At 42.5% G+C, this 14,985-nt stretch overlaps 1 long non-coding RNA gene across 2 annotated transcripts; it reads right to left on the bottom strand.

Annotated features, from left to right (window-relative positions):
• Nucleotides 1–3,441: 3,441 nt before the first annotated feature.
• On the bottom strand, nt 3,442–8,090 carry LOC105567562. 2 transcript variants are annotated; one of them, XR_001009364.1, is made up of 4 exons: nt 7,234–8,090; nt 4,774–6,178; nt 3,721–3,885; nt 3,442–3,615 (listed from the first exon to the last, which is right to left on the bottom strand). It is a non-coding gene; the product is annotated as an uncharacterized LOC105567562 (long non-coding RNA). The 2 variants fall into 2 exon arrangements; XR_001009363.1 differs by having other exon boundaries at nt 4,774–8,090.
• Nucleotides 8,091–14,985: the final 6,895 nt, after the last annotated feature.

Below are 14,985 nucleotides of genomic sequence, written 5' to 3'. Positions count from 1 at the left end.
GGTAGGAGTAAGGAAATAAATCCATTTTATTTCTTACTCCTACTTTAGCTCTTAAGCGTGGCCTACAATGGCAGTAGGAGTAGTGGATTAAAGAAGTAGGCTCAACTTTAACCTATTTCGTGAACTGATTATCAGTGGCTGAGAGTAAAGGAGTAAGGCTGTAAGCAAAATGGTTCAATTCCATTTCGTACGACCTACTCCTTTACTCTCAGCCACTGATAATCAGTTCACGAAATAGGTTAAAGTTGAGCCTACTTCTTTAATCCACTACTCCTACTGCCATTGTAGACCACGCTTTAGGCTTACTCTCGGTGAATCAAAATGCCATGATTGATGGCATTTTGATTCACCGGGAGTAAGCCTAAGAGCTGAAGTAGGAGTAAGAAATAAAATGGATTTATTTCCTTACTCCTACACCTTACTCCAGCTTACTCCAGCTTACTCCATGTATTGTAGACCAGCCTTGAGATTGAGATTAGATTGAAATTTGACCAATCAGAGTAAAGTTTACTAATTTCAAGTTTAGTGATTTTTATTCTAATTGGTCAAATTTTAATCTAATCTCAATCTCAATTTATAGTCTGACACAGGCTTTATAGAGTCTCTAGAAAGCAAACTCTTCTATTGGACGACAGTGCGAATTTTCCCATTATGCAGGATTCACACTGGATCCGATATCCGACGCGTACGACGTCCAATATCCAATACCTCTGCTAAGGCCCGGTTTCACCAACGCGAAGCAAGTCGAAAACGCTATAATTTATTACATTGCAAGCAATCCAGCATGAAAAGGGCGCAAGAGAGAGATAGAGCAGCGCGCGTTCGGAATCTCCGAGCCGGCGTGTGTGCACTCTCGAAGAACGAGCGATCGCGCGCTCGCTCTCGAATCGCGCGAGCGGTCGAACCTCGAATCGAGCGTCGCGACCTCGGCTACCCAGGCTGGCCTAACCGTGTTCGTTCGTGGTGTCGCGACACGGCGATATTATTATTGTGCCCCCCTCCCTCCCTTCGCCCCTCGTGGTTGGTACCCGACGCGACTGATCCGCGAGTTCCCGGCTCCCGGCATATACGGCCGACGAGGACAGTCTGAGAGGAGGAAGGAGCTTCGAGCGTCGTCCTCGTAGTCGTTGTCGTCGTCGTCGCCTCCGTCGCCGTCGTCTTCGTGGCTGTTGCCCTCGCGCGCCGCCCCCCTCCCGCTCTTCGAGCGAGTTGTCCGCCGCCGCCGAGGAGTCTCGTTGGCGAGGTGCAGCGCATCCTTCTAGCCTCGCCGCTCCTGTTTTTGCCTTTCGCCCGACGAGCGCGACGTCGAACAAGGTAAGCGTACCTCGCGGGTCACGCACACGCTCGCCGCACGTGAACTCGCGTCCGCGTCTCCCGTCGAGACGCGGTCCTACACGTGCACGCGCCGTGCGCCTATTCCTATCGGCGAGTGACGGCTACCTGAGGGATATTTCCGCCTCAGGTGCGCGCCGCGCGGTGTGTTGTTGCTCCCCCGCTGACGAAGGACGTCGAAATTTCGTATCGCGGGATTCTGGAGCCTACGAGCGCGAAGATATCTGCCTCGTGGTGGGAAGCCCGCGTCTACGTCTTGCACGAAAAGAATTGGCCTGTTTAAAGTTTTCGTCTCTCCGCGGGCCTCGCGGACGCCGAGAGACTTGTTGTAGAAACTTCCGGAGGCTTCCAGATCTTCCGGTATACATATCTTTAGTCTTGCAAACAGCTTCTCGGCGAGCGTTTTCTCTAAAGGCTAGTTTATGCAAGGCCGCGACTCTTAAATTACACCAGAATTGGTAAAAATTATCCAATCGCCGTTTAACGCGAGGAGAATAGTTGGCTGTAATTGGTTAATTTTTACTGATTCCGGCATAAGTTAACGGTTACAGTCTTGCATAAACCAGCCTCAGGCCTCCCCGACGTAGGTCTGAAAGGTAACGGTGGAGACTTTCACCCCGTTAGATATGATTGTAAAATTTTTCATTCGTAAACAATGCTCTTGATCGTCAGTGTTTTGTGATTAGAAGCGTTTATTTCTCCTGATCGCTACAAAATTGAACGACGGAACGTTTGTTTGATCTCTATACGACATTATAATATGGAGAATCTGTTTAGAAACGTTAAAATAATTCAATATATTAAAAATGTATTTCATTTACACGAAAAATTGACTCTGTTGGGAAAATACAAGTTGCGGTTTAAATGTTTTCAGATTACTCTAGTCTCTAGTCGTGTATATTTTTCAACTTGAAACTCTTTTACCCATTCAAAGGAAAATTACTCTAAATTCGAGCTGTTTGACTTCCAGGATTAAAGACGAAAACTTACGGCTGATTATTATCAGTTAATTGCAATGCGAAGAGAATTGTCTCGTTTGACCCGAATGTAACGTTACGTTTGTTTTGTATTTCAGAGACTACAGTTAGTAGGCTGGTCGCAGTGTCTTGGATATGAAACGTAGAAACAGCGAAGTGAAAGAGGAACCACACTCGAAGAGTGGATGTCCGCGGAAGAAATGCAAAGGGGAATGATAAAGATTGCAATGCATCGCGACGCCATGCATGAATAATTATTATACGTGTTCATATTACTGTAGAGGAGTCTGACGTATTGGCTGAAGAACCAACGTTGTCAAGGCAGCATTGTTGTACTGCATCTTACATATTTTATGTACAGCGATAGAGATAATTTTTAAACTGATATAACGTTGATATAAGGAGTAGCTTTTTTAACGAAGAGTAAAACCGTTATTTTTAATAATTAGAAGTAAACGTGTGAGAATCAAATCGTATGTGCCCAATAAGAAGATAAGCTTGTATCGGCGGTTGCGCGAGGAGATCGGCTTTCCTAAATAATGCTCAAACAGCCGCAAATAATCTGGAGTTAAACGAGAGCCTCTTCTGACACGACTTTCGAGCGAAGGGACAAGAGAGATACTTTGAGTCTCCCCCGAGGAGGATGCGTAAGAACCGAGGAAGATTATGTCCTGTGACTGTAGTATCTCACGAGATTGTTTGCGCTCGCTGCATGCCATGTGTGACTGATAATCGACTAAGCCCGCGCACGCTTTTCTATGAAGACGACGATCTGCTGATGTGAGCGTTTCCTTCGCGAACACTAGCGCGCTACTTCCAAGAGGATTAGAAACTGGTGTCGTCTCGCGCGACTCGAGAAGCAAGCAAGAAGACTTTGTGCCTGGTACGAAAATTATACTACATAAGCTAGAGATGCATGTATAAGATCAATTGTTCTCTCGAATGCTCGCTCGTTCCCATAATTGGTGCGATTTGTGTAAACTTACATTTGCATGATTTTGTGTTTAGACACGGAGGGTACAATCGACGAAGTCCTAATGCTGAAAGGAAGCTTGTCGCCGTATCTCGACACTCACAATGAAGAAGAGTCGTCTTATATAACGCTCAGCAATGGGCCGTATGGTAAATATTAGCGCCGTTGCACTTATACAATGTCAAGCATCGCTCTCGTAGCTCGCTGTATTAGATTAATCTGTTCGTTAATTCGCCATTTCCTTGTTACAGCGTATGTAGCGGATTCCACGAGCACGGAACACAACTCGTACAATCACGTCCTCGTAGATGTATACTTTGTAACGCCCATCCTCTGCAAGCATTGTAAGTACTAATTACAATTTATGCGGTTCATTACGTAAATGAAGTTGGGATCATTAAAGCGCATAGAAGCATTATTAAAATAAGTTTTCCCCACCATTTGCCATTCTGCTTTTGCGGTTTGTTTACTCGCTACAAAAGCGCGATCGAGCTATTCCCTTTATATTGGATAATTGCAATTGTGATGCAGACAAGTCTGACTTTGTCGCAAAATGTACCAATATTTAAATTTGTTCCACAGGTGAAGATTATATCTGGGGCACTGGAAAAGTGGGAGTCAAATGCAAAGGTAAGACGTTCTACTACAATCGTACAATTAGATGTAACGTTAAAGTTTCGTTTCTCTCATTCGTGTCAGACTTGTTACATATTTCGTACGATGCGCAATGATTCTTTGACCCGCTCTAGCGGTATACATGATAAATTCGAAGATAGATGTTTTCATGCCGAAAATAGCCTTCAGCAAATACTACGAGATACATGTATTCTCACGGTGGGCGAGTGAATAGGGAGAGTATGTACGAATTTTATTTATACTTAATATCTTGGTGATTGTCTCAACTACGCTGTTAACGACAGCGATTTGTATCGTCGAGGTAAACGTCGCGTTATAGACAACAAATATACACAGTCATCCTATGTTGTTCGATTCCGGAAGGATTTAAAACGGGGGATATTTCCGTGTCAACAAGAGACCGCGAGATATCGTTAAAGAATGCGAGGTGGGAGTATAAAATGTCCATTTCTACCAACGTAGATTAACTTTAATCTTGACTTAACTTAACTTGTTATCTTTTCCTAGCGTTACAAAAGATAGGAAATTAGTTAAACCGAGTTCTTAATTAATTAAAAATTAATCTGCAAACGACGGAGGTGAGCGTGAGGGAAAAGTATTCGTCTATCGCGCCGTCTACTGTGCGGACGCTTCCAAGGCAGCTCGGGCTGCGATCATCCGGGCGAACACCCGTTAGATCGCGGCTACACCCCTTTCGCCGGGATCCACGCGTGTTGATGATCGATCCTCGCGTGGATCACCGTCGAGGGCGGCACCGTAGCATAGTAACACGCCGGCGACCCGCGCCGATTTCAAGAGCGGCGCGCTATCGCGTCCCCCTTCACCTTCGCCGCCGCCGTCGTCGCTGTCACCCACCACTGCCGCGCCGCCGGTTTTTCTCCCGAAACTCCGCGGCCCTCTCCGGCCTCCGTGGCCCCGCCAATCCCTCTTCGCGACATCGTACGAGCCAGGACCGTATCTAATCGGGGCGACGCTTTCCGACTCGGCCGCGGCTATCGGTACTGACTTTTAATCACCATCAAGTATGGGGCTTCCTAAGCATGGCACAGTGATAGCTGCAATGTCAAGTTAGCGATATTATACGGCATATTGTGTAGGGAGGAAGAGTCGGAAAATACAAATACATGGAGATTGATGCGTACGGAATGTATAATTCGATGGTATCGCGGAAAGTGTTGCTATAGCTATATTTGGACATTCCCAATTACAATAATTTTCCAGTGCAGTACGCTCGAAAAGACAATAATGTAAATTTATTCAAATCATTTTGTTTCTGTTGCAACTACAATCTTTTCGGGAAATGTTAGCGTATATAAAGAATTATCTTTACATATCATAGCAGGCACGATGGTTTTAACATTATGATATTTTAGAATTTTCTTTGATAATATCTTTCATTAGTATCGTCGAGTTACGAAAGCGGATAGTTGGAAAATAAATTCATTATTTCGTAAATGCACATGTAGATTTTATTCTCATACTTTATAAACGTCCCAATTTGAGACAAATTGCTGCATATTTTACATTCGGCATTTTTCGTTGATTAGATTAGTTTAATGAAGTATTTTCGCTCTTATCTAACCGAATGCTTCGAGAGACGCACGTAGAATTTGAAAATTCAAGAATGTTGCGGCGTATTTGTTCAGTCTTAAGATATTCGCGTCTACAAGACCTAAAGAATACGCAGAACGAAAAGGAATACTTGCTATTTATTATTTAAAGAATTATGTATAATATCTTTTCTTAGTATTCGTCAAGTTATGCAAGTTGGCCAGTGGAAATGAAATTGATTATTTAGCAAATGCACACGTGGATTTTATTCTCATACTTCATACATGATTTATACGTCGTTCTAATTTGCGATAAATTGCATATTTTGCATTCGATAGTTTTCATTATTGATTAGACGAATTTAATGAATTATTTTCGCTTTTATTCAACCGAGTGCTTCGGGAAACGCGCAGGGAATTTGAAAATTCGAGGGTACTGCATTTGTTTAACGTCAAGTTATTCGCTTCTACATGACGTAAGAAATATATAGAATGAAAAGAAATACATGCTATTTGTTAAAGCGAGCGTGTTAGATAAACGTAAGCGTTACGCTGATGATTTTCGCTCGCGTGCTTCGGTTATAATGGCATTTATATTTATTCGTACACTACAAAATCAACTTTATGAGATAGGGAGAAAATACCTCGCGATAAAATGCAAAACGTCACTCGCATGGTATGCGGAATATCCATTTGCCCGACGCTCCAGCCTTACAGAAAGAAAAAAAGGAACGCATTAGCTTCTACTTTCGGTCAAGAACGTTCTCTTATCGCGGTTTCATTTTTGCATGACAGTCTTATTCGATATGCCGCCCGCCACGTGTAAGCGAACTCGCGTTGTAATTAGATCAAGTAACACCGCTCGATTCGCCACGTGACGATCGATTACCCGGCCAATTGATGTCCGATATCGCTGGCAAATTTAACGATGACTTCGTCTAATTTGGATCTCTGTCTAATTGGCCGCATTGTCGTCATTACATTATCTGCCGCGTAATTTCGTATATTGCTACGGAATAACAATTTCGTCCGTTTCATCAATTTCTCCCGCTACATCAAATTGTAACGACCTCTTTAGAGAGCCTCTCGAAGTCGTTACTTACCATCTCATTCGACACCTTTCAACATACGAGGGCCATTGCGAGAGTTCTCGAAATGGAAAACAGCTCTCTTTTTATTTTTATCTGTTTATAATTTTATCTATTTATCCTTCAACACAATCTCTCCGTTTATATCGACTTGAGCTCCAAGATCATTATTCCATTACGGGACCACGATTTGTCGAGTGATGCAAAAGAATTGAAAATCTCTTCCCAACAAGGAGGTTCTTCAAGTATAACTAGTAGGTCCACTCCGTCATTTGTTTCGTTTTACGTCGAAACCTTCTGCGCATCCGACATTTTGTTGGTCCAGCAATGAGAGAAAAGTTGTATCAAAGCTACACTACCGCGTGCAACTACAGTACGTACACACACATGCGCCGTTGGATCTGGACCAAAGACATGGTGGAATACCACGTGATCGGGACCGAAAAGATCAAAGGGCCGACAGAGAGTGGGCCTACTAGTTATACTATGCCTTCAACCGTAGAAACAAGAGAAAGTCCAACAGGGCTAGGCGAGGCTTTGACAACAAATCGCGTTTTAATTCGTGGATACTTAATTCACAGCGGCATATCGAGTTCATTCTTGTTTAAAAAATCACGCAGACAAGTTCGTTCGAAGATCTATTAAAAAATAAATAAATCAGACAGTCGTGTTAATACCTTTGTAACGGATTCATCCAGTCCTCTTTATGTCTGGGACCATTTAGAGATACACCGGGATTATCGCTGATAGAGGAATGATTCTCAAATCACATATCACTCTGGTCCCTTAAGCTACGCTTTAGTCGAATTAAACGAGTTATACTGAGGAAGACCCGAAGTGGGGTCGAAACGTTTATATTAAAGAGAAATTTTGTTTCTAAATTGTGAGGACCGTTTTCCGTTCATTTGTGGCTCACATTGGCACTCTTCCCTTTCTACATAAATAAATCTAGTTGATGGAACGAACTTTATACGTGATAGGAGGGTTAAATTTTCCACTTAACGTATGACGTCTGTCCATGACGATATGACCGTCTGCAATTTTATTCCGACAATTTTTCAAATGACCCACGCAGATGTCTAACAGCGAATTCGGCAGCTTGCACCAGTGCGCACTGCGTGCACACCGAGGCTTGTTCAGAGTCTACTCTTATATTAATAGTCATCTCAAGTACATGTCCAAGAACTGTTTAGCCAAAACAATGATCCGTATGGATGCTATACAGATCGTTTTACTGGCTAAGAAGTAGTTCCAAAAGTATTTATGATAATCATAAATATAAAGGTATAGCGCTTGTGTTTTATTACAAAATACTGACAATAAGTTTTTACGGCCAAGGTTAACAAGCTTTTTCGGTTGAACAATTATAAAATTATTTTAATAAGTAGTATGTGTTACATTGACTCAATTTCGCGGACGCGTTTCAGCACACTGTGCTTTCATCAGCGCTTACTAATGTTTAAAGTATAAATTAGATTAAATGATTACATAATATAATGATATACACTCTTAATAATACATAAATAATAAATAATTAAATAAATAATTCTTAAATATAGTCCGCATTTAGAATAAGGTATGTCCAATTATAAAATAAACGTGGTCAATTATAATAGAATCGTGGTCAAACTTCGTCCTTATCAAATTCTTTGTGTTAATTATTTATTATTTATGTATTATTAAGAGTGTATATCATTATATTATGTAATCATTTAATCTAATTTATACTTTAAACATTAATAAGCGCTGATGAGAGCACAGTGTGCTGAAACGCGTCCGCGAAATTGAGTCAATGTAACACATACTCCTTATTGAAATAATTTTATAATTGTTCAACCGAAAAAGCTTGTTAACCTTGGCCTGAACTTATTGTCAGTATTTTATGATAATCCTTAAATATAAGAAATGACTGTAAACAAGCCTTAGTGCGCACTAGTGCGAGCTGCCGAATTCGCTACAAGACCTCAAAGAGAGATTCTATCGGAGTGATGACGATTCGAACTGGGAGCCTGGACAGTCAGTACTGACGATCGTCCTCGTCTCGTATTCTTTTCCGGATATGAACCCAACGTGCTCTTGAACCTGCAGAGGGCCGGCACTTTTTCATTGAAATTGGTAATTTTTTTAAACAGAAAATGTGTGCACATATGTAATCTACATGTTCCGCGAAGTTTTCAAGTTTGCTCCTGGCCATGACTGTAGTGGTCGGTCCAGCCCTCTAAAGGTTAACGACAGACGATCTTTCGGGGGGCCTCGGGTCTCGCGTGCGACGCGTCCAAGTTTTTCCGATATTTATATGCCGGCGACAAGCCTACTTTGGCAGAGCTATTTCTAAAAATACTACGAAAACCGGCGCGATCCGGTTTTCGGGAGTGCCACGGGGTTAATCGCGCTCCCAGCTTTTTGCTTGTTCTCGTTGCAAAAATCGTCGCGCACGCTCGACGCGTAACTCCGCTCGCGCGCGTGCGAGATACGGTCGAGGTGCGTTTCGCTCTTTCCCTCTCTGTCCTTCTCTGGGAGTTAGTGACGCGCGAGTGCGGCCGTTTCGCTCGCGAAGGAATAGCGCTGGCACGTGGTAATCCTTGAAAATCGGCGCGTTCGATTATGAAGCCGCGAATGGGCAAGCGGAGCCAGCGAGCGAGCGAGCGAGACACATTTGTACGCCCACGCGACTTCGCATTTGCATCGAACGACGAATTGCTGAGCTGCTTGTCAACCGCTGCGAAATTCAATCTGTTTTTTCTCCCCCCCCCCCCCCCCGGGGAATAATAGTCACAGTAGATTTGGTATACTTGGACGTAAAGGTCTAAATTATTAAATAAATATGACGCCAGAAGAAATAAATACCTCGAGAGTGCCTGCTTCGATATTCCGCCTTATACTCTCGTAAGAGAAACGTTTGCGTTTATGCCGAATTAAAGATAAAAATTGCACGACGTTGGGAGCTATTGTTGAGATAAGTTGGATTAAATTATGTTCCACCTCCAGGGAACTTCGTGAGACAAGATGTTGTCTCTACTTTCGGACCAATCGACCTCTCGCTAGAAATATTTATCCTTTAAAACGAACTTGACGTTGATCACATGTTTGCAGCTCTTATAAATAAAATCCATCTCTATCTAGGCGTATCCAAGTTTATCCACGTGTAATCGACATTTTCATTAAAGGAATATCGACATCGTGCTGGCTGCAGAATCTATTATTAAAGCTAGACTGCTCATACGCTTAATTAACACTTTTCTCTTGTGGGTTAGACAGTTTAATATTTTCATGTTTTTATTTTGCGTACATTTTTCGCGCTGTTGGCAGTTTCATACGATACGCGGACGATAATACGGCAAAGTAACTTTTTAACAGCGGTGCTGATGACATAAGGTCATACGATCGAGATGGATAAGACAGACTCTCTAAAATTTTTGGAGTGAAATTTTCACTCGAATCACAATCACTCGCGTTACTGACCACTTCACTCTATTCGAGTGAATATTTACTCCAATAGAGTGAATTCACTCTAAAGCCAACGGTACGCGATGCTACTTTTTCCTACTGGATTACTTACGAGAACCAATAAGGACGCAGAGTTTTAAGCCAACGGTACACGATAACATTTTTTTCACTGGATTGCTTACGAGAACCAATCAGGATTTAGCCTTCGGTCACCCGATCTAAAACTCTGCATTCTGATTGGCTCTCATAAGCAATCCAGTAGAAAAAGAAACAATATCGTGTGCTGTTAGCTTTAGATTAGGTGCCTTAAGACTAAAGCCAACGGCTCACGATATTATTTTTCCTACTGGATTGTTTACGAGAACCAATAAGGATGCAGAGTTTTCGATCAGGTGACTCAAAGCTGAATCCTGATTGGCTCTCGTAAGGAATCCAGTAGGAAAAATAGTACCGTGTGCCGTTTACTTTAAATCCAGATTGGCTCTCATAAGCAATCCAGTATAAAAAAAAATAGTATCGTGTGCCGTTGGCTTTACATCAGGTGCCTTAAGACTAAAGCCAACGGCACACGATACTATTTTGCCTACTGGATTGCTTACGAGAATCAATAAGGACGCAGAGTTTTAGATCAGGTGACATAAGAAGGCTGAATCTTGATTGGCTCTCGTAAGCAATCCAGTAGACAAAATAGTACCGTGTGCCGTTGGCTTAAATCCTGATTGACTCTCGTAAGCAATCGAGTAGAAGAAAAATAGTATCGTATGTCGTTGGCTTAAGACAACACATTAAAATAAAAATGAAGAACTTCACTCTTATTTTTAAGGTGAAGTCGTTAGCACTCATAGAACTTATAGGCATGAAATAGATGGCCGCCTAACTCGTAAGTACACTGAGAAAAAGTCTTCGACAATTTATTCGTGGCACATAATGCTTATTTCACTGAAATATTTCACTGAAATAAACATTATATGCCACAAATAAATTGTCAAAGACTTTTCTTAGTGTAAGATCACGATAGCCCGTCACGGGCCGGGACGGTCCTTCCGCGACAATCAGTACAATAAGCGAAACTATCACGTAAAGAATAGATTTTCAGTGCTGGCTGTGAATATTAGAATACAGCCTTTATATGCGATGATCATAGTGAACGAACAGTAGCGAAGCTCTCGTCCATGACTTTTATTACTGCTAGCAATAATCGATTAAAGTAAAACATAGCGCTCTTCAGAGTTGAAGAATCAATCCAAGTAAAGCGTGAATACCGGCACTCTTGTAAAAAGTGAAATTGCACTCCAGTTGGACTGGCAGTTATAGTTTCATCATTTCTTGGGGTGAAATCTCACCTCGAAAGAGTGAGATTCTACTCGAAAAAATTTAGAGAGGACCTTTCCTTCTCTTCTTTCTTATTTTGACATCGTGTCTGCCTTAATTGTACTCGACAGTAGGCTTACTTAATCCTTCAGCTGGTACGACGGAAGTCGTACGGGATGAAATATTAATTGCTGATCGAGTAATTAAGCGCCGCCGTTGCGTCGCGTTCAGGAGAATTTAATTGGCCCGCGTTCGCCTTCGCGCGTACACACGCCGGTAAATTTTCGCCGGTGGCTTCGGCGTGCAAACGCATTCGCCGGGCACGCTTCTTGCCAAATTGCGATCAGCTGCTCCGGCATAAATCTCCGACCGGTGTCAACGGAATACCTTCGCGGAATAAACACGCGCGCGAGAGGTATACGGAACGGAGACGGGGAGACGGAGAGAAGAATTTATTGCGCGTTCTGGGATAAATCCCATAAGTGCATTAAAACGTGTGAGACGAGTCCGAGGGGGGGGGGTCGGAAAAATTGCGAGTGGAGACAAAGTTGCGTGCGCCGCGGTACGCATTACATTCTACCGCTCGCGAATTATACGCGTCTGCGGGATCTTCGTTTCTTTTGCAAACGCAAATTTTTGCGATTACATTTTTGAACGTAAATTACCCGCGATAGGAAGTTTCCTATAAAGAACGCGAATACGCGCGTTTCGCTATTTGCGTCTGCGCGCCTGTATAAATCTGCATTTCTCGCTACAACGTTATTTCATTATTTCCGTACTTGTCTATTTTCCGTGGTGTTACACAGTTCGTGGCTAGTAAAGGTAGATAATGAAATCCATTAAACTTATTAAAGTGAAAAATTAGCTCCCGTCGTCGGTTTTTGCGCCCGCGTCTCTAAAATCCGAGTTAGAGCTTATCAGTTTAATTGTAAAATATTAATGCACGTTGTATTGTCATATCCTTATTGGAAAACGTCCTGTTCACTCGGTTTCGAGCAATCGATTTTCGAGCGACTAAAAAAAAATATTCCTCTCTCGTGGAGCTTGTTATCTCCGTGTCGATTTGCGGTTCGTGCAGCCGAGGGCGCATCGCGATGCATCGACAACTCCGTCAGTCGCTGGCAATAAGGTTGAAAGAGAGGAAAAAAAAAAGAAGTATCGTGGATCCGCGATGCGCTTCGCTTCCTCGGCGCACGAAGCTGTTTCGAAGGACAATCGAACGGGGTCAAAAGTCCTCGCGTTGCTACGCGAAACGTTACGAGAAGCCATGGAAACGAGCCGGTCGCGCAAGCGCCTCGCACATTTTCCCTCCCCGCGTTTCGCCCCTCACGGTTCCCTCCTCTCTTTCGATTTTCCGCGATTTCCGGCTGAGCAAGTCGCGAGTTTTCCCACTTCTCGGCCTTTTTCAACATCGAAATCTGGTTGCCTCTTCTCGTCCCGACGCGTAACGATGCGTCCGCCGGACATTCCGCACGTTCGACATGACGTTAATTATGCGTATCGCATTATGACGACCTCAGCGTATCGTTGCACCTCGCCTGTATGCCATTTCGTCGTCGAAATTTCTATTCTCAATGTGAACTTCATCCATGTCGGGCTATTTCGAGCCTCTCTCTCCATTCTGAACACGAACGTTATATCCATGATAGTTTAAGAAAAAAAGAAATATCAATCTTTGAATCGATATATCTAATTTGAGAACAAAGATACATCATTTCAAGTACGTGCTATTTGTGACGTCTTTGAGTCGACATTTAAGATAATAAGATTCGAAAACGTTGAAGACAGCATTATATCAAGTGGAATTCTGAAAAAAAAATTGACAAAAGACGAACGAAGTCTGTCGACGATTAGAAATCTATTTTTTTCGAAGTAAAATGTGGCCGTCTCTCGTTTATTGTTATCCTTAATTAAATTTAATTACGTAAATTGTCCACAGTTCACGGTATATTTGGCGCTTAATGTGATTATTTAATTAGAACTTTTATATTCAACAGTCCATGGCTTTCGTGTCCATAATGGCCGTTTTTAGCCGGAAATGTGCTAAATGAAAGTGAGAATATCAGTAAACTCGCCAATAGGGGAAAATCGTGTCGGCGGATGATGCATCGATAGCCTCTCAAGGGTGCGTGTGCAGCGGCGCAGGTGAAAATGGCGATGTCGCAATAACTACGGCTGTTGACCGCTACGAAAGTCGTGTTCTTGACTTGCCGCAAGACTTTCTCATTGCTCGTTCAATAATACCAGCTACGGTATTGTTTTTATTATTTTGGTCGACTCGATTTATCGAGTTGCTTCGATTTACAGTTGGTATTCATTTTTTCCTCATCTAATTATTGAAGTAATTACAATTTATTGGCAAAACTAATTTAAAACATTAAAGGAACAATATATCGCGCGTCAGTTAATTAAATTAAAAAAAATCGAACCTCTCAATATTTACCTGCAGATTATATTTCATTTGTATTTTAACATCGAAGGGTCGAAACGGTTGAGAGAGGCGCATTTATTTATTAATTTTTTGTCAATTACGTGTATAACCGAATAAAATAGCATTTAAATGCCGCGGCGATTTATATTTTCGCTATACGACGGCCGGGATTATAGCGTGCAGGAAGATGTTTGTTCGCTCACTCGTGTCTGCGATAGTGATCGATCGGTCAACGGAACACCACGCGATGAATATTGGGTCAAACAGCGCGATCTAAGTTCACCACTCGACGGCTAAAAATGGTGCTGCTGTTCATTGACTTCAAGGATGACTTCAATCAATTATTTGCGACTAGGCGTAGTGGCGTAGTTCTCTCCCGGCCGCGCATTGCAAAGGCCGATACCTGCACTCGTAAACCTTAATCCTTCACGCTGTTGTCTCTGATGTATCGGTCACGCTACATTTCGCCTATTGCGTGCGATAGATTGCGTGCAACGATGTATGTCTGCCATTGCGTCCTATCTGCAGGTATCGGATTGCGCTCTTTAATCATTATTCATTACCGAGTGACAGTGAAAACCTATCGCTCTTACGCCGAACAGTCATGGAATTTTTTTAAGGTCTGATTTATTTTAATTCGGGCAGGCTGTTGAGTTTTCTCGATGTTCAAAAATGCAATTCCCTTTCCGTTTCAAGTTTCAATATTTTTATTATGCATTAATATAATACGCTGAAATTTAATTTACTGTGCATAGAGGTTTATGCGTTTTGCCCTTTTCACTGCGCCATAAAAGGAAAACCACGTTATAAAACTATCCGCGAGTTCGGAGCGAAGGGTATAAAAAAAACCTACTTTACCGGATATCTGAAATTTTCTTGCAGTAGGAATTTTCTCTATAGATTATATTTTGTGTCGCGTATATCGCAGGTGTAAATAATCTGCCAGGTGTAAAGAAAATTTGCGTTATATCGTTAGACTCTTAATGGCCTCTCGAACCTTTAAGTATCTTTGTTTACGTGCCTGTTAACTTTTGCGGAATGCGAACTCCCGTTTGTCCGTCGCAAAAAAAAAAAGAAAAATTGGTACCCGGAGCGCGTTAGCGCAGATTTACAGCGAAATTAGTTAATATCCGTTTTATCTCCCTGACTGACTTCCGCGTTGGTTTGTCGTATCCGCGGCGCATCGCCGCACTTCATTTCACACGCTCGATAGCTTTTTGATAGCTGATTGGCAGTGCCT

The sequence above is a fragment of the Vollenhovia emeryi genome, unplaced genomic scaffold, assembly GCF_000949405.1.
Source record: "Vollenhovia emeryi isolate VEMERY1.0 unplaced genomic scaffold, V.emery_V1.0 DF939136.1, whole genome shotgun sequence".
In the NCBI taxonomy this organism is placed as follows: Eukaryota; Metazoa; Arthropoda; class Insecta; order Hymenoptera; family Formicidae; genus Vollenhovia; species Vollenhovia emeryi.
Note: the sequence above shows the minus strand (reverse complement) of the source record. Positions and strands in the feature narration are given on the sequence as shown.